At 40.6% G+C, this 17647-nt stretch overlaps 1 long non-coding RNA gene across 1 annotated transcript; it reads right to left on the bottom strand.

Annotated features, from left to right (window-relative positions):
* Positions 1-238: 238 nt before the first annotated feature.
* On the bottom strand, positions 239-17024 carry LOC108587220. Its single transcript, XR_001905509.3, has 2 exons — positions 16432-17024; positions 239-725 (listed from the first exon to the last, which is right to left on the bottom strand). It is a non-coding gene; the product is annotated as an uncharacterized LOC108587220 (long non-coding RNA).
* Between the last annotated feature and the right edge of the window lie 623 nt (positions 17025-17647).

Here is a 17647-nt window from a genome sequence, read left to right as displayed (position 1 = left end):
ATAGTTATGGTTGCTAAGATTTAGGTGGGCACCCTATTTATTCCCATCCCTCTGCAGGATTTGCAGGATAATTGCCCAGGACTAGAATATTAATCCAAAGTTTTACATTACCCATCCCTTTTTGTTTCTTCTGAGCTACAGTTGAGGATCGCTAGTTGGTTCACAGAAATAAGCAGGGTTGGTCTAAAATGTAGGCAAAATGCCAAACTAATGACTTTAGAATGTAATGACAAATGTATAAGTTTTGAAACATAATATTTATTCAGTCCTCTTTTCTGTTAAAAACAAATCAGGATAGGACTGAGTTGTTTGTGAAAAAAACTTTAGTCCTACACTTGGCCTGATTATTTGCATAAAGTGCAGCAAGAATAATTATTTCTGCATAGGTCTTTGACATTGGCTTTGATGGAACTCTGTTCCACAAGAAATTTCAGACTTTCTAAAGTCAAGCCCAGCCATGGGTTTACCATCAAATACTTATGAGTTCGGTGATCCGCTCCTCTTATGGTCCCACAATTAACTTGGAGCTCCTGGGCCTGTCAGAAAGTGTCATTCTTTACTTAGCACAGATCAGAAACCCTGCAGAAGGACTGTGTAGACGAGATATGAGGCCTGTTTCTCCGAGGGGCTTTGATTGGCTCTGCAAGTTGAACTTGACTCCTTAAAGGGAAACATACCCTTTCAGTAAAGGCCTTGGTAAGACAACCAGTTTCTCCAATTCTGTCCTATTGCAAAGAAAAGTGGATTATTATTGTACTGATGCAAATAGCTATATTGTCATAAGTTAAGACTACTCACAACCATTTTTCAAATTCTGGGGAAGCCAGGCAGAGAGAGACATACATTCTCCAAATTTTGTTCACAGGAGTACACATTACACATATTAAAGGCTGTCACTATCTCAAGATAAGTTTTGTTCACTCTGGTAAACAATACAAGGATCACTAATGTTACAAGCAAAAGTCAGAAAGATTACTTCAGCTTTCTATTAGTTCACTGCATTCAGTTAACACTTGTTTTGTTTGATTTTCAAGAACCTTTTAGCTTTTCATGAGGCCTGTACATTTTTCCTGTATTCCAGTGTCAAAAGCTCTAATGTTATCAAAAGTCTGCATTTGAGATCACCTGTCAAAGTTCTATACCTGATTAAAAAACATTTTTAAAAAAAAATCAAAACAAGGCAACAGTTGTCTGTGTTTAACAAAATGTCCAGACTAGTTACAGTCAGAAACGTGATTGACAAAAAAAAGTTTGATTATTTCTGTGGTTTACAATACATTAGCATAATAACCTAATTGTGGTTGATAGCATATACTTCAGACATTAGAATTTTAGAAATCCCATACAAGTTTGGAACTTATGTTAGTATTATTCACCAAAATACTATGTAAAGAATATTGAGGGCAGAGCAGATGGCCGAATAGGAACAGCTCCAGTCTCCAGCTCCCAGTGCGAGCGACACAGAAGACAGGTGATTTCTGCATTATCAACTGAGGTACTGGGTTCATCTCACTGGGGAGTGCCGGACATTTGGTGCTGGTCAGCTGTTGCAGCCCGACCAGCGAGAGCTGAAGCAGAGCGAGGCATCGCCTCACCTGGGAAGCACAAGGGGGAAGGGAATCCCTTTTCCTAGCCAGGGGAACTGAGACACACAACACCTGGAAAATCGGGTAACTCCCACCCCAATACTGCACTTTAAGCAAACTGGCACACCAGGAGAATATATCCCACACCTGGCCAGGAGGGTCCCACGCCCACGGAGCCTTCCTCATTATTAGCATAGCAGTCTGCGATCTAACCACAAGGCAGCAGTGAGGCTGGGGGAGGGGCACCCACCTTGCTGAGGCTTAAGTAAGTAAACAAAGCCCTGGGAAGATTGAACTGGGTAGAGATCACAGCAGTTCAAGGAGGACTGCCAGTCTCTGTAGACTCCACCTCTGGGGACAGGGCACAGCTAAACAACAACAACAACAACAAAAAAAAATGAGCAGAAACCTGCAGACACAAGTGACTCTGTCTGACAGCTTTGAAGAGAGCAGTGGATCTCCCAACACAGAGGTTGAGATCTGAGAAGGGACAGACTGCCTGCTCAAGTGGGTCCCTGAACCCTGAGTAGCCTAACTGGGAGACATCCTCCACTACGGGCAGACTGACACCCCACACCTCACACAGTGGAGTACACCCTTGAGAGGAAGCTTGCAAAGTAAGAATCAGACAGGTACACTCGCTGTTCAACAGTATTCTATCTTCTGCAGCCTCTGCTGCTGACACCCAGGCAAACAGGGTCTGGAGTGGACCTCAAGCAATCTCCAACAGACCCACAGCTGAGGGTCCTGACTGTTAGAAGGAAAACTAACAAACAGAAAGGACACCAACACCAAAACCCCATCAGTACGTCACCATCATCAAAGACCAAAGGTAGATAAAACCACAAAGATGGGGAAAAAGCAGGGCAGAAAAGCTGGAAATTCAAAAAATAACAGGACACCTCCCCCGGCAAAGGAACGCAGCTCATCGCCAGCAACGGATCAAAGCTAGACGGAGAATGACTTTGACGAGATGAGAGAAGAAGGCTTCAGTCCATCAAACTTCTCAGAGCTAAAGGAGGAATTACGTACCCAGCGCAAAGAAACTAAAAATCTTGAAAAAAGAGTGGAAGAATTGATAACTAGAATAATTAATGCAGAGAAGGCCATAAACGAAATGGACAGACATGAAAACCATGACACGAGCAATATGTGACAAATGCACAAGCTTCAGTAACCGACTCGATCAACAGGAAGAAAGAGTATCAGCGATTGAAGATCAAATGAATGAAATGAAGCGAGAAGAGAAATCTAAAGAAAAAAGAGGAAAAAGAAATGAAAAAAGTCTGCCAGAAGTATGGGATTATGTAAAAAGACCAAATCTACATCTGATTGGGGTGCCTGAAAGTGAGAGGGAAAATGGAACCAAGTTCGAAAACACTCTTCAGGATATCATCCAGGAGAACTTCCCCAACCTAGTAGGGCAGGCCAACATTCAAATCCAGGAAATACAGAGAACGCCACAAAGATACTCCTCGAGAAGAGCAACTCCAAGACACATAATTGCTAGATTCACCAAAGTTGAAATGAAGGAAAAAATCTTAAGGGCAGCCAGAGATAAATGTCGGGTTACCAACAAAAGGGAAACTCATCAGACTAACAGCAGATCTCTCGGCAGAAACTCTCCAAGCCAGAAGAGAGTGGGGGCCAATATTCAACATTCTTAAAGAAAAGAATTTTAAACCCAGAATTTCATATCCAGCCAAACTAAGTTTCATAAGTGAAGGAGAAATAAAATCCTTTACAGATAAGCAAATGCTTAGAGACTTTGTCACCACTAGGCCTGCCTTACAAGAGACCCTGAAGGAAGCACTAAACATGGAAAGGAACAACCAGTACCAGCCATTGCAAAAACATGCCAAAATGTAAAGACCATCGAGGCTAGGAAGAAACTGCATCAACTAACGAGCAAAATAACCAGTTAATATCATAATGGCAGGATCAAGTTCACACATAACAATCTTAACCTTAAATGTAAATGGACTAAATGTTCCAATTAAAAGACACAGACTGGCAAACTGGATAGAGAGTCAAGACCCATCAGTCTGCTGTATTCAGGAGACCCATCTCACACGCAGAGACATACATAGGCTCAAAATAAAGGGATGGAGGAAGATTTACCAAGCAAATGGAGAACAAAAAAAAGCAGGGGTTGCAATACTAGTCTCTGATAAAACAGACTTTAAACCATCAAAGATCAAAAGAGACAAAGAAGGCCATTACATAATGGTAAAGGGATCAATTCAACAGGAAGAGCCAACTATCCTAAATATATATGCACCCAATACAGGAGCACCCAGATTCATAAAGCAAGTCCTTAGAGACTTACAAAGAGACTTAGACTCCCATACAATAATAATGGGAGACTTCAACACTCCACTGTCAACTTTAGACAGATCAACGAGACAGAAAGTTAACAAGGATATCCAGGAATTGAACTCATCTCTGCAGCAAGCAGACCTAATCGACATCTATAGAACTCTCCACCCCAAATCAACAGAATATACATTCTTCTCAGCACCACATCGTACTTACTCCAAAATTGACCACGTAATTGGAAGTAAAGCACTCCTCAGCAAATGTACAAGAACAGAAATAATAACAAACTGTCTCTCAGACCACAGTGCAATCAAACTAGAACTCAGGACTAAGAAACTCAATCAAAACCGCTCAACTACATGGAAACTGAACAACCTGCTGCTGAATGACTACTGGGTACATAACGAAATGAAGGCAGAAATAAAGATGTTCTTTGAAACCAATGAGAACAAAGACACAACATACCAGAATCTCTGGGACACATTTAAAGCAGTGTGTAGAGGGAAATTTATAGCACTAAATGCCCACAAGAGAAAGCAGGAAAGATCTAAAATTGACACTCTAACATCGCAATTAAAAGAACTAGAGAAGCAAGAGCAAACACATTCGAAAGCTAGCAGAAGGCAAGAAATAACTAAGATCAGAGCAGAACTGAAGGAGATAGAAACACAAAAAACCCTCCAAAAAAATCAATGAATCCAGGAGTTGGTTTTTTGAAAAGATCAACAAAATTGACAGACCACTAGCAAGACTAATAAAGAAGAAAAGAGAGAAGAATCAAATTGACGCAATAAAAAATGATAAAGGGGATATCACCACTGACCCCACAGAAATACAAACTGCCATCAGAGAATACTATAAACACCTCTACGCAAATAAACTGGAAAATCTAGAAGAAATGGATAATTTCCTGGACACTTACACTCTTCCAAGACTAAACTGGGAAGAAGTTGAATCCCTGAATAGACCAATAGCAGGCTCTGAAATTGAGGCAATAATTAATAGCCTACCAACCAAAAAAAGTCCAGGACCAGATGGATTCACAGCCGAATTCTACCAGAGGTACAAGGAGGAGTTGGTACCATTCCTTCTGAAACTATTCCAATCAATAGAAAAAGAGGGAATCCTCCCTAATTCATTTTATGAGGCCAACATCATCCTGATACCAAAGCCTGGCAGAGACACAACAAAAAAAGAGAATTTTAGACCAATATCCCTGATGAACATCGATGCAAAAATCCTCAATAAAGTACTGGCAAACCGGATTCAGCAACACATCAAAAAGCTTATCCACCATGATCAAGTGGGCTTCATCCCTGGGATGCAAGGCTGGTTCAACATTCGCAATTCAATAAACATAATCCAGCATATAAACAGAACCAAAGACAAGAACCACATGATTTTCTCAATAGATGCAGAAAAGGCTTTTGACAAAATTCAACAGCCCTTCATGCTAAAAACGCTCAATAAATGCGGTATTGATGGAACGTACCTCAAAATAATAAGAGCTATCTATGACAAACCCACAGCCAATATCATACTGAATGGGCAAAAACTGGAAAAATTCCCTTTGAAAACTGGCACAAGTCAGGGATGCCCTCTCTCACCACTCCTATTCAACATAGTGTTGGAAGTTCTGGCTAGGGCAATCAGGCAAGAGAAAGAAATCAAGGGTATTCAGTTAGGAAAAGAAGAAGTCAAATTGTCCCTGTTTGCAGATGACATGATTGTATATTTAGAAAACCCCATTGTCTCAGCCCAAAATCTCCTTAAGCTGATAAGCAACTTCAGCAAAGTCTCAGGATACAAAATTAATGTGCAAAAATCACAAGCATTCTTATACACCAGTAACAGACAAACAGAGAGCCAAATCGGGAATGAACTTCCATTCACAATTGCTTCAAAGAGAATAAAATACCTAGGAATCCAACTTACAAGGGATGTCAAGGACCTCTTCAAGGAGAACTACAAACCACTGCTCAGTGAAATCAAAGAGGACACAAACAAATGGAAGAACATACCATGCTCATGGATAGGAAGAATCAATATCGTGAAAATGGCCATACTGCCCAAGTTAATTTATAGATTCAATGCCATCCCCATCAAGCTACCAACGAGTTTCTTCACAGAATTGGAAAAAACTGCTTTAAAGTTCATATGGATCCAAAAAAGAGCCCGCATCTCCAAGACAATCCTAAGTCAAAAGAACAAAGCTGGAGGCATCACGCTACCTGACTTCAAACTATACTACAAGGCTACAGTAACCAAAACAGCATGGTACTGGTACCAAAACAGAGATATAGACCAATGGAACAGAACAGAGTCCTCAGAAATAATACCACACATCTACAGCCATCTGATCTTTGACAAACCTGAGAGAAACAAGAAATGGGGAAAGGATTCCCTATTTAATAAATGATGCTGGGAAAATTGGCTAGCCATAAGTAGAAAGCTGAAACTGGATTCTTTCCTTACTCCTTATATGAAAATTAATTCAAGATGGATTAGAGACTTAAATGTTAGACCTAATACCATAAAAATCCTAGAGGAAAACCTAGGTAGTACCATTCAGGACATAGGCATGGGCAAAGACTTCATGTCTAAAACACCAAAAGCAATAGCAGCAAAAGCCAAAATTGACAAATGGGATCTAATTAAACTAAAGAGCTTCTGCACAGCAAAAGAAACTACCATCAGAGTGAACAGGCAACCTACAGAATGGGAGAAAATTTTTGCAATCTACTCATCTGACAAAGGGCTAATATCCAGAACCTACAAAGAACTCAAACAAATTTACAAGAAAAAAACAAACAACCCCATCGAAAAGTGGGCAAAGGATATGAACAGACAGTTCTCAAAAGAAGACATTCATACAGCCAACAGACACATGAAAAAATGCTCATCATCACTGGACATCAGAGAAATGCAAATCAAAACCACAATGAGATACCATCTCACACCAGTTAGAATGGCGATCATTAAAAAGTCAGGAAACAACAGGTGCTGGAGAGGATGTGGAGAAATAGGAACACTTTTACACTGTTGGTGGGATTATAAACTAGTTCAACCATTATGGAAAACAGTATGGCGATTCCTCAAGGATCTAGAACTAGATGTACCATATGACCCAGCCATGCCATTACTGGGGATATACCCAAAGGATTATAAATTATGCTGCTATAAAGACACATGCACACGTATGTTTATTGCGGCACTATTCACAATAGCAAAGACTTGGAATCAACCCAAATGTCCATCAGTGACAGATTGGATTAAGAAAATGTGGCACATATACACCATGGAATACTATGCAGCCATAAAAAAGGATGAGTTTGTGTCCTTTGTAGGGACATGGATGCAGCTGGAAACCATCATTCTTAGCAAACTATCACAAGAACAGAAAACCAAACACTGCATGTTCTCACTCATAGGTGGGAACTGAACAATGAGATCACTTGGACTCAGGAAGGGGAACATCACACACCGGGGCCTATCATGGGGAGGGGGGACGGGGGAGGGGGGAGGGATTGCATTGGGAGTTATACCTGATGTAAATGACGAGTTGATGGGTGCAGCACACCAACAAGGCACAAGTATACATATGTAACAAACCTGCACGTTATGCACATGTACCCTACAACTTAAAGTATAATAATAATAAATAAATTTAAAATATATATATATATATTTGATCCAAGTTCTTATCATTCTTTAAGTCAATTTATTAGAGCTCTGTTTGACAGACATCACACACACAACACATACATAACTACAGACAGGCAGAAGAAAACCCAGTAACCATAAGATTTATTATTTGCCAATTTCCTGATTGAATTACTGACCTCTCACGCATGCATTAGAGTGGCAAGACAAAATGAAGTAAAAAAAATTCAGTTGGCTGAGAAAAAACCTTTTCCCAGCAAAACAAGATCCCAGAAGAGAAAAACATAAAGATCTTTTAAATATACCTGTAATTTGGATATCCACTTTTAATTAAGTTGAGCACTCTTTAAGAAAATCTTTTAAATTCATTATTACCTGACTCTAGCAGCACTAAGCAGCCAGTATTTCTGGCATTCAAACTTTACCAAAGTTAACTTACCAGGTGCTCAGAGGAAAAAAAAAAATTAAGGCAGTTTGTGAAGGGGAAGAAAATCAGCAAATCTCAAAAGTTACATGCTGATATAAAATCAGAAGGGACTCATTTCCTAAGCCAGGATTAAACCTGGGCCACCATTGTAAAATAGCAGAGGCCAGAACAAAACACTGCCACGTGGTTACAGATCATGCTACTAACAGCCTAAAACAAGATGGAGGCCTGCAGCAAAATGTCCTAACAACCATAGAGAATGACATACAAAGCACACCAGATTGGCCACAGCTCGAGACCAACCTCACAAATATCCTTTCACAGTTAAAACTCTACAAAGAATATAGGCAGTGATCGTTGGGATCCTAGCCTAGCGAAACATTTTCTAAGAAGAAAAAAAAATAGCCTTTTGGTTAAAAGCAAACCGCTGACAGGGTAGAGGAAAGAGGAAAGAAAAAAATAAGGCTTAGGTGTAGGCAGGGAAGAAAATTTTCATTCTGATGCAAATGGGTTCCTTCAACAGAGAGAAAAACTAAATTGCTGTTGGATAAGGCTGGATCCCTTGGCTGAAGAAGGGGAAGACACCATGAATGCCTGCCATTTTCCAGCCCAGAGGAGATGGGGGTGAGGAGCTGCCATTCACCTGTCCAGCCTGCATGTGCTTGGGGCTATTAGAGTGGGGTGGTGCACAGTTTCCTCTACCCTAGAAAGAAGTCCAAGGATGAAAAGACTTACAAACAAAAGAGGAAAAGAGCTTTTGGTTCACCTCTTACCCTTCCTCTAGCCCCACATCTGGACACCAAACTGTTGTAGAACTTTCTCCTTAATTCAGCTAAAATCAGGATCTTGAAACATGACCAGGAACAAATAGACTAATGAACACACTGAAGGGTGAGGAGTAAAGTTTATTGGGCAAAAAGGAAAAAGAAAAAAAAAAACTGTCAGCAAAGTGAGAGAGACTCCTGTTAACAGGCCCCCACCTCACAGATTGATGAACACCGGGTAACCACATAGCAACTGAATAGTCCAGGCTCCTCCCCTGCCAAAAGGTGTGAATTTCCATGGCTCCACCTCCTTTTACCAGTGTACACAGGGGCATTATTCAGAGAGAAACAGTCAGGAAAGGGCCAGCTTCATCCTAAACCAGCAGTCCAATTTTTCAGCCTTCAGGCTGCTTTAGGCTTAAAGGAGAAGTTTTGCCGAGGACCCATGACTGTCTCTTGTCTCTAACACTCAAAATGGGAAAAGGTCCTTTGGCTATCTCCTGTCTCTATCACTCAAAATGAGAAAAAAACAGTCTCTTTAAAAATTGGGTTGGAGAATACTGAATATCCAAATGATAAAAAATAAACTTGAACCTTACCGCAAGCATGAACTTAAAATGAAGTAAGATTTATTATTTATAGTTGCTGTAAATAATTTTTTTCTTGAATTTCTTTTTCAGATGGCTTGTTCTTGGCATGTAAAAGTGCTCCTACTAATTTTTATGTTAATTTGATATTTTGCCACTTTACTGAATTTCTTTATTAATTCTCGATTTTTAGTGTAGTATTTAAGTTTTGCTATATAGACAATTATGTGATCTGCAAACAAAGACAATTTGACTTTCTCCTTTTTTATTTGGATGTTTTTCATTTCTTTCTCTTGCATAAATAATCTGGCTGTGACTTCCAGTACTCTGTTGAATGAAAGTGGTAAAAGTAGACATCATTGTCTTGTTCCAGGTCTTAAATAAAAAACTTTCTTCTTTTCCTGTTCAGTGTGATATTAGCTATTGATTTGTCATATTTCACCTTAACTGTGTTGAGGCACATACCATCTATACCTAATTTGTTCAGTTTTTTTAATCACAAAGGCATGTTAAATTTTTCCAAATACTTTTTCTGCATCTAGAACAAAAAATAAAGGGGTCTAGCAGTAAACTTAATTAAAAAGATAAACACTCTCTACACTATAAGTTATAAAACTGATGAAGGGCTGGGTGTGGTGGCTCACGCCTGTATTCCCAGAACTTTGGGAGGCCGAGGTGGGTGCATCATGAGGTCAGGAGATCGAGACCATCCTGGCTAACATAGTGAAACCCTGCCTCTACTAAAAATACAAAAAAATTAGCCGGGTGTGGTGGTGAGTGCCTGTAGTCCCATTTACTTAGGAGGCTGAGGCAGAGAATTGCTTGAACCCGGAAGGCGGAGCTTGCAGTGAGCCAAGATCACTCCACTGTACTCCAGCCTGGGCAACAGAGTGAGGCTCTGTCTAAAACAAAAAAAAAAACTGATGAAGAAACTGAAACATGAAAAATTTGAGAGATGTTTTTTGCTCATGAGTTATAAAAAACATTGTTAAAATAGCTATGCTACTCAAGGTAATCTACAGATTCAATACAAACTCTATAAAAATACCAATGACTTTTTTTCACAGAAATGAAAAAAACAGGCCTAAAATTTATAGGAAACAAAAAAAAAACCTCGCCAAAGTAATCTTGTGAAAAAAGAACAAATCTGAAAGCATCAAACTACCTGACTTCAAAATATATTGCAAAGCTATAACAAGCAAAAGAGCATGATACTGGCATAGAAAACAGACACATGGACCGAAGTATCCAGTGATCCCAGTAATAAATTTATAAACCTAGAGTCAAGTAATTTTTAAGTTATTTAGGATACACATTTAAGAAAAGTCAATCTTTTCAATGAATTGAGCTAGGAAAATTGATTATTTAAATGAATACAACTAAGTGCCTCACTGTTACCATATTAAAACAACTTAATTAAAAATAAATAGAAGATTTAAATGTAAAACTCAAATTTATAAAACTATTTGAATAAAACATAGAGAAATTCTTTACCAAATAGGACAGAAAATATTTTTTAAATAAGACCTCAAAACCACAAGCAACAAAAGCAAAAGGAGACAAGTGGAGTTATCAGAATCTGAAAAAAATTTACATAGCAAAAAATGGATTAACAGAGTGAAAAGACAACTTACAGTGTGGGTGAATATATTTGCAAACTATACATATGACAATGGATAAACATACAGAATAGATAACAAACTTAGCAGCAAAAATAACACAATCTAGTAACAGGCAAGAGACCTTAAGTGACATTTCTCCAAAGAAGACATACAAACAGCCAAGTACATGCAAAGACGTGCAACATTAATTATTAGAAAAATGCAAATCAAAGCCACAATAAGATACCAAACCACTCCAGTTAAAATGACTATGATCAGAAATGACATGTGCCTGACCCTTTCAGCAGGAGGCATTGCGACATATCTCTGGGCCTATTATTTAGGTGATACGACTCGCCTCTTCTGCCTGGACATTGCCTACAACGGACATTGTGCCATACAGTTGGGCATAGCCCTGAAGCTATGCGACTTTTTTGCCAGGAACTTGCCTACAAGGAGAATATTGGAACATTTCTGCCTCAGCATTTAGGTTATGTGGCTGTCATGCCTGTTTCATTACCACAGAGTAAATTTTGACATATACGTAGGCACAGCTCACAGGCATGATAATGACTGTCATATGTGGACCCCACAAATAGGAGTAATTTTGACTCTTGTAACTTGCTTTAGAAACATAAGTGATATCTTAGATCTCTTTCTGATGAAAAGGTCATAGGAGATTAAAACAGTCTCAGATATTTTATAAAGCCTTTAACTTATACAGAGAGTGTAATAACAGAACCCAGCAGAAAGGTGAAATTGCGAGTCTCATATGCACACCCGGCAGACAATAAGTACTGTCACATCTCACATATATGAAACCAGCTGTCACTTGTGAAAACAGGACATTTGTGGTATTGTAAATCTCATCTCTGGAATATTCTGCCAGTGTGATAGTCATATAAATATTTGCCGAGCATCTGTGGGATTTGACTCTCCAGTAAATATATGGGATTGTAATCTCTACCTGGGCCAGCCTCTAGATGATGTGACTCTCCTGCCTGGGCCCTTCCCTCAGTAACTATTGTGACATATCACTGGATCTAACACCCAGGTTATGTTACATTCTTGCCTGGGTCATGCCCACAGACATCATTGTGACATATGACTATGTCCACCATTTAGGTGATGTATCTCTCCTCTCTGGAATGGGTCTTGAACACATGGGGTGGTAGTGACATATTGCAAGACCAGGCACACAGGTGAGGGTACTCTTATGCCAGGACTATGTTTCAAGGAGGGCATTGTGACATATCTCTGGGTCTATCTCCTAGGTGATGGGACTCAATGCTTGGGCCTCACCCACATAGAGTATTGTGATATAAAAGTTAAACCTGCACAAAGGTGATATAACTCTTTTGCCTTGGTTCTGTCCTAAGGGAGCCTTTCAACATAGCTCAGGACCAAGCACCCAGGTGATGTGGCTCTTCTGTCTGGTTCCTACCCATGTGTTAGATTGTGATGTATAACTAAGGAAGCACCTAGATGATATGACTCTGCTTTTCTGCCAGAGCCCTGCCTACTGGAGATATTGGGACATATCTCTGAGCCCATGACCTAAGTGATGTGACTTTCTTCCCCTGCCTAGGCCTTTAAAATGGTGAGATTGTGACATATTGCTGAGCCCAGCATTTAAATCATGTGACTCTACTCTTTTCTGTGAACCATGCCCACAAAGGGAAATTTTGACTTATTGCACCCAGATGATGTTACTCTTCTGCCAGAGTCCTGAATGAAGAGGGAATTATTGCATACTCATGGGCCCAGCACCCTGACGATGCTATGGTCCTGCCTGTGGCAGAGCCACAGGGAGTACTTTCACATATCTTCAGCTTATTCTGTAGGTGTTTTTGTTCTCATCCCTTGGCTAAGTTTTTCCACATGTGAAATTATGTCATATTGCTGGATCCAGCACCCAGTTAATGTGACCCTCCTTCCTAGATTCTGCCTAAAGAGGGCATTGTGACATGCTTGCCACATCACCTAAGTTATGTTACCTTTTCCTAGATTTTTGCCCAAAAATGGGATTATGGCATATACCTTGCTTCAATTCACAGGCATGATGGTCAGACTTACATTGCAATTCAGCCAATGGAATATATTTTGCCTCTCATTGCTAGGCTTAAGGTAATAGGTAAAATCCTGGATTGCATATTTATAGAAAACTCACAGAAGTTTACAACACTAACTCATATTGTATAAACTCCTTGAGTGGCACAGAGAGTTTCATAACAAGGCCCAGTACAAAGTTAAGATTGTGACTCTCAATTACACACCCAGGTGAAAGTAAAAGCCGTCACCATCCTATATTTACAAAGCCCACTGTTGAGGTACTGGGTCTAACAAACGAAAAGAGTTCAAAGATGGAATCGTGACTCTCATATGTGGGATCTGACCACAGGTGCTATCATGACTCATTTTTGGACCCAGCTCACAGGCATAAAAAGGATCCATTCTTGAACTCAGCCTAAATGAGAGATGTTGACTATTATACCTGGGATTAAGGCAATATATAAGGTTGTGAGTCCATATGAGCACGTGGGCCTCAGAGTAGTTTGCAACTCTCATGCATGCCATATAAAGCCTTCAAATGGTGTAGAGGGTGTCATGCGATGATCAAGCACACAAGTGACATTGTGACTTATATACACACCAAGCTAACAATTAAAGGTGTTGCCCTCAAAGATGAGGAGATTGTGTCATATCACTGGGCCTAGTACCCTACACTACCTAGGTGGTGTGATTCTCCTCTTTTTCTTCAACCCTGTCTACAATAGACATGGTGCCATATTTCTTGAGGCTATACCAAGGTGATGTGACTCTTCTGACCTGGCCCTGCCTGCAAAGGAGATTATAATACATCCCGAATTTAGAATCCAGGTGACGAGACTCTCCTGCCTTGTTTCTCCCCACAGGTGAATTTGTGACATATACTTGAGTTCAGCTCATATGCACGAACATAAGCATAATACCTGGACCCACAAAGGAGAACTATTTTGACTCATAATGCCAGCCTCATGGCCATAAGTAAAGTAATGGGTCTCCTAATTGTATAAAGTTCACAGAGGATTATGATACTCAGGAATATAATATAAAACCTCAGCGGTACAAAGAGTGTCATAACAGGGAACAGCAACCAGGTGCAATTGACTCTTGGGTGCACACCTGGCTGACCCAAATGTCATTCTCTCACAAGAACAGGACCTACAAATAAGGCACTAAATCTCACACAAAAGAGCAAATGAAAGTTGAAATTTTTCCTCTCATATGCGGATCTGACCCACAGGTGTTTTGGTGAAGCATGATTTAGCACACCTGTAAGTCTGTGATTCCCCTACTGGAACACAATCTTCAAGTGGGATTGGGCATCTTATACATGGATTTATCCCACTGTTGAGATGTAACTCTTCTACTTCGACCCAACTTACAGGAGATGTTGACCCATATTCACGAAACCAGGACTTGTGTGGGACTGCGAAACTTACTTCTGAATATTTATTTCTGTGTGATTAGGACATAAAAGTGAGCCCACCTCTTGAGTGATTTGACTCTCCTTTTTAGGACATGATCACAGACGACATTGTGACATACGTGGACCATACACCTAAGCAAAAATGCCTGGGCCTGCCTACAAAGGGCACTTTTATATGTGACTGGCACCAGCACCCAAGTGATGTGAATTCTTTGCCTGATCCCTGACTATAAAAGGCATTGTGGCTTATATGTAGGTCCCTCATGTAAGTGATGTGACTCCCTTCTACTGCCTTGGCCCTGCACTTATGGTGCATTGTGACACATAACTGGGTACTGCACCAGTTCTGCAGTACCAGGTTCTGCCAACAGGAAGTTTTGTAACATATCATTTGACTCAGCACCTTGGTGATGTTTCTCCTCTCCCACCTTGCCCTGACCACAGGGGAGATTGTGACATATTGCTAAACCCAGCTCCAAGGTGAGGTCACTTTTATACCTTGGTTTTGCACATAGTGGCCATTGTGACATACATCTAGGCCAATTGCCTGGGTGAAATGAGTCTCCTTAACTTCCTAAGCCCTGTCCACAGGGGGAATTTTGATAAATCACTCAAACCAGCATCCAGGTGTTGTGACTCTTCTTCCAGGTTCTTGTCCACAAGAAAGATTGTGACGTCTCACTGGACAAGCACCCTCCCAGGTGATGTGACCTTCCTGCTTGCTCTCTGCCCACAGGTGATATTGTGCCATATACCTGAGACCAGATAAGAGGACTAATCATGACTCTTAAACCTGGAGCCAGGTCATATGCAAGATGGTGTCCCCATTCCTGGAACTTTCCACCAGTGTTATTGTGACATATACCTTTGCCCAGCTCCTGAGTGATTTAATAATCTGGCATAGGTGTAGCCCACAAATGAGATTTGGACATTTACCTCAGCTGAGCACCTTGGTGATTTGACTCTCCTGTCTTAACAATATTCTCAGGAAGGATTGTAACATATCTCTGGACCCATCATCTAGTTGCCTGACTCTCCTCTCCTGCCTGGACCCTGCTTCCACTGGGGATTGTAACACTGTCCACAAGGGGTATGGTGCCATACATCTGGGTGTAACCCCAAGTTATGCAACTTTTCTGCCAGGAAAATATCTACAAGGAGAATATTGGAAAATTTCTGGCTCAGCATTTAGGTGACTTGGCTGTCGTGCCTGTTTCATTACTACAGAGTAAATTGTGACATATGCCTAGGAACAGTTCACAGGCATGATAATGACTCTCATATGTGGACCCCACAAACAGGAGTAATTTTGACTCTCAAAACTTGTTTTAGAAACATGAGTGATTAAATCTCTTTCTGGTTAAAAAAAAAAAACAACAAAGAAGATTATAACAGCGTCAGATATTTTATAAAGCCCTGGACTTGTACACAGAGTGTCATAACAGAACCCAGCAGAAAGGTAAAATTTTGAGTCTAAAATGCACACCTACCTGACAGTAAGGACTGTCATTGTCTCACATATGTGAAGCCAACTGTCACGCATGAAAACAGGACATGCGTGGTATTGTACATCTCATCCTGGGAATTTTCTGCCAGTGTGATTGTGATATATATCTTTGCCGAGCACCTGTGTGATTCGACTCTCCAGACTGGTTAGAGCTGGCATATGTTATTGTGATATCTACCTGGGCCAATCTCTAGGTGATGTGACTGTCCTGCCTGGGCTCTGCTCTCGGTAAGAATCATAACATATCACTAGATCCAGCACCCAGGTCATGTCACATTTTTGCCTGAGCCATGTCCGCAGAAATCACTGTGACATATCACTGTGTCCACCACTTAGGTGACATAACTTTCCTCATTAGAATGGGCCCTGAACACTATGGGGGATAGTGACATATGGCTGGGCCAGGCACACAGGTGATGGTACTCTTTTGCTAGGGCCATGTCCTAAAGAGAGCACTATGATACATCACAAGGTGATGTTGATCTCCAGCTTGGGTCTTGCTTACCTGGATAGTGACATATTGCTAGTCTAGGCACACAGGTGATGGTAGTCTTTCAGCAGGGCCCTGCCTCAAGGAGCACATTGTGACATCTCTCTGGGTCTATCACCTAGGTGATGTGACTCCCTGCTCAGGCCCTGCCCACATGGAGCATTGTGACATAAGAGTAGAACCTGCACCTATTTGTTGTAACTCTCTTGCCAGGGTCCTGCCCTAAGGGAGCCTTGTGACATAGTTCAAAACCCAGTATCAAGGTGATGTGGCTCTTCTGCCTGCTTTGACCTCACATGTTAGGTTGTGTCATATAGCTAGAGAATCACCTAGATGATATGAGTCTTCTCTTCTGCCTGACTCTTGCCTATTTGGGACATTGGTCCAGATATCTGAGGTTGTGTCCTAAGTGATATGACACTTTTGTTCTGCCAGAACCTTTACAATGGGGTCACATGGCATATTGCTAAGCCCAATACTTAGGTAATATGATTCTACTTTTTTTCCTGAACCATGCCCATGAAAAGTAATTTTGATGTATTGCAGGGCCTAGCACCCAGATGATGTTCCTCTTCTGCCTGGGTCCTGCATAAAGAGAATTACGGCATATTGCTAGGCCTCCCACTCTGATGGTGTAACTCTCCTGCTTGTGCCAGAGCAACAGAAAGTATTTTTACATATCTTGGGCCTATTCTGTAGCTGGTTTGGCTCTCATCATTTTTCTTTTTTTTTTTTTTTTTTTTCCACATTTGGGATTGTGTCATATTGCTGGGTCCAGCACCCAGGTAATGCAACCCTGATTTCTAGATCCTTCCTAGAGAGGGCATTGTGACATATTGCTTGGCACAGCACCGAAGTTGTGCTATCCTCCTGCCAAGTTTTTTTCTTACAAATGATATTATGAAATGTACATTGCTTCAGTTCATGGGAATGATGATCAAACTTAAATTTGGGTTCTACTAATAGTAGATACTTTGCTTCTCATCATTATGCTTAGGGCAATAAACAAGGTTATCAGTTGCTTATTTGTACAAAACTCACAGAAGGTTACAACACTAACTCATATTCTATATGTTCCTTGGGTGGTACAGAGTTTCACAACAGGGCCCAGCAAAAGGTTAAGATCGAGACTCTTGATTACACATGCAGGCGAGAGCAAAAATTGTCACCATCCCACATTTACAAAGCCCACTGTAGAAGTCCTGAGTCTAACAAGTAAATAAAGTACAAA

This window comes from Papio anubis, chromosome 8, assembly GCF_008728515.1.
Source record: "Papio anubis isolate 15944 chromosome 8, Panubis1.0, whole genome shotgun sequence".
Classification (NCBI taxonomy): Eukaryota; Metazoa; Chordata; class Mammalia; order Primates; family Cercopithecidae; genus Papio; species Papio anubis.
This window is presented reverse-complemented; position numbering and strand designations above follow the sequence as displayed.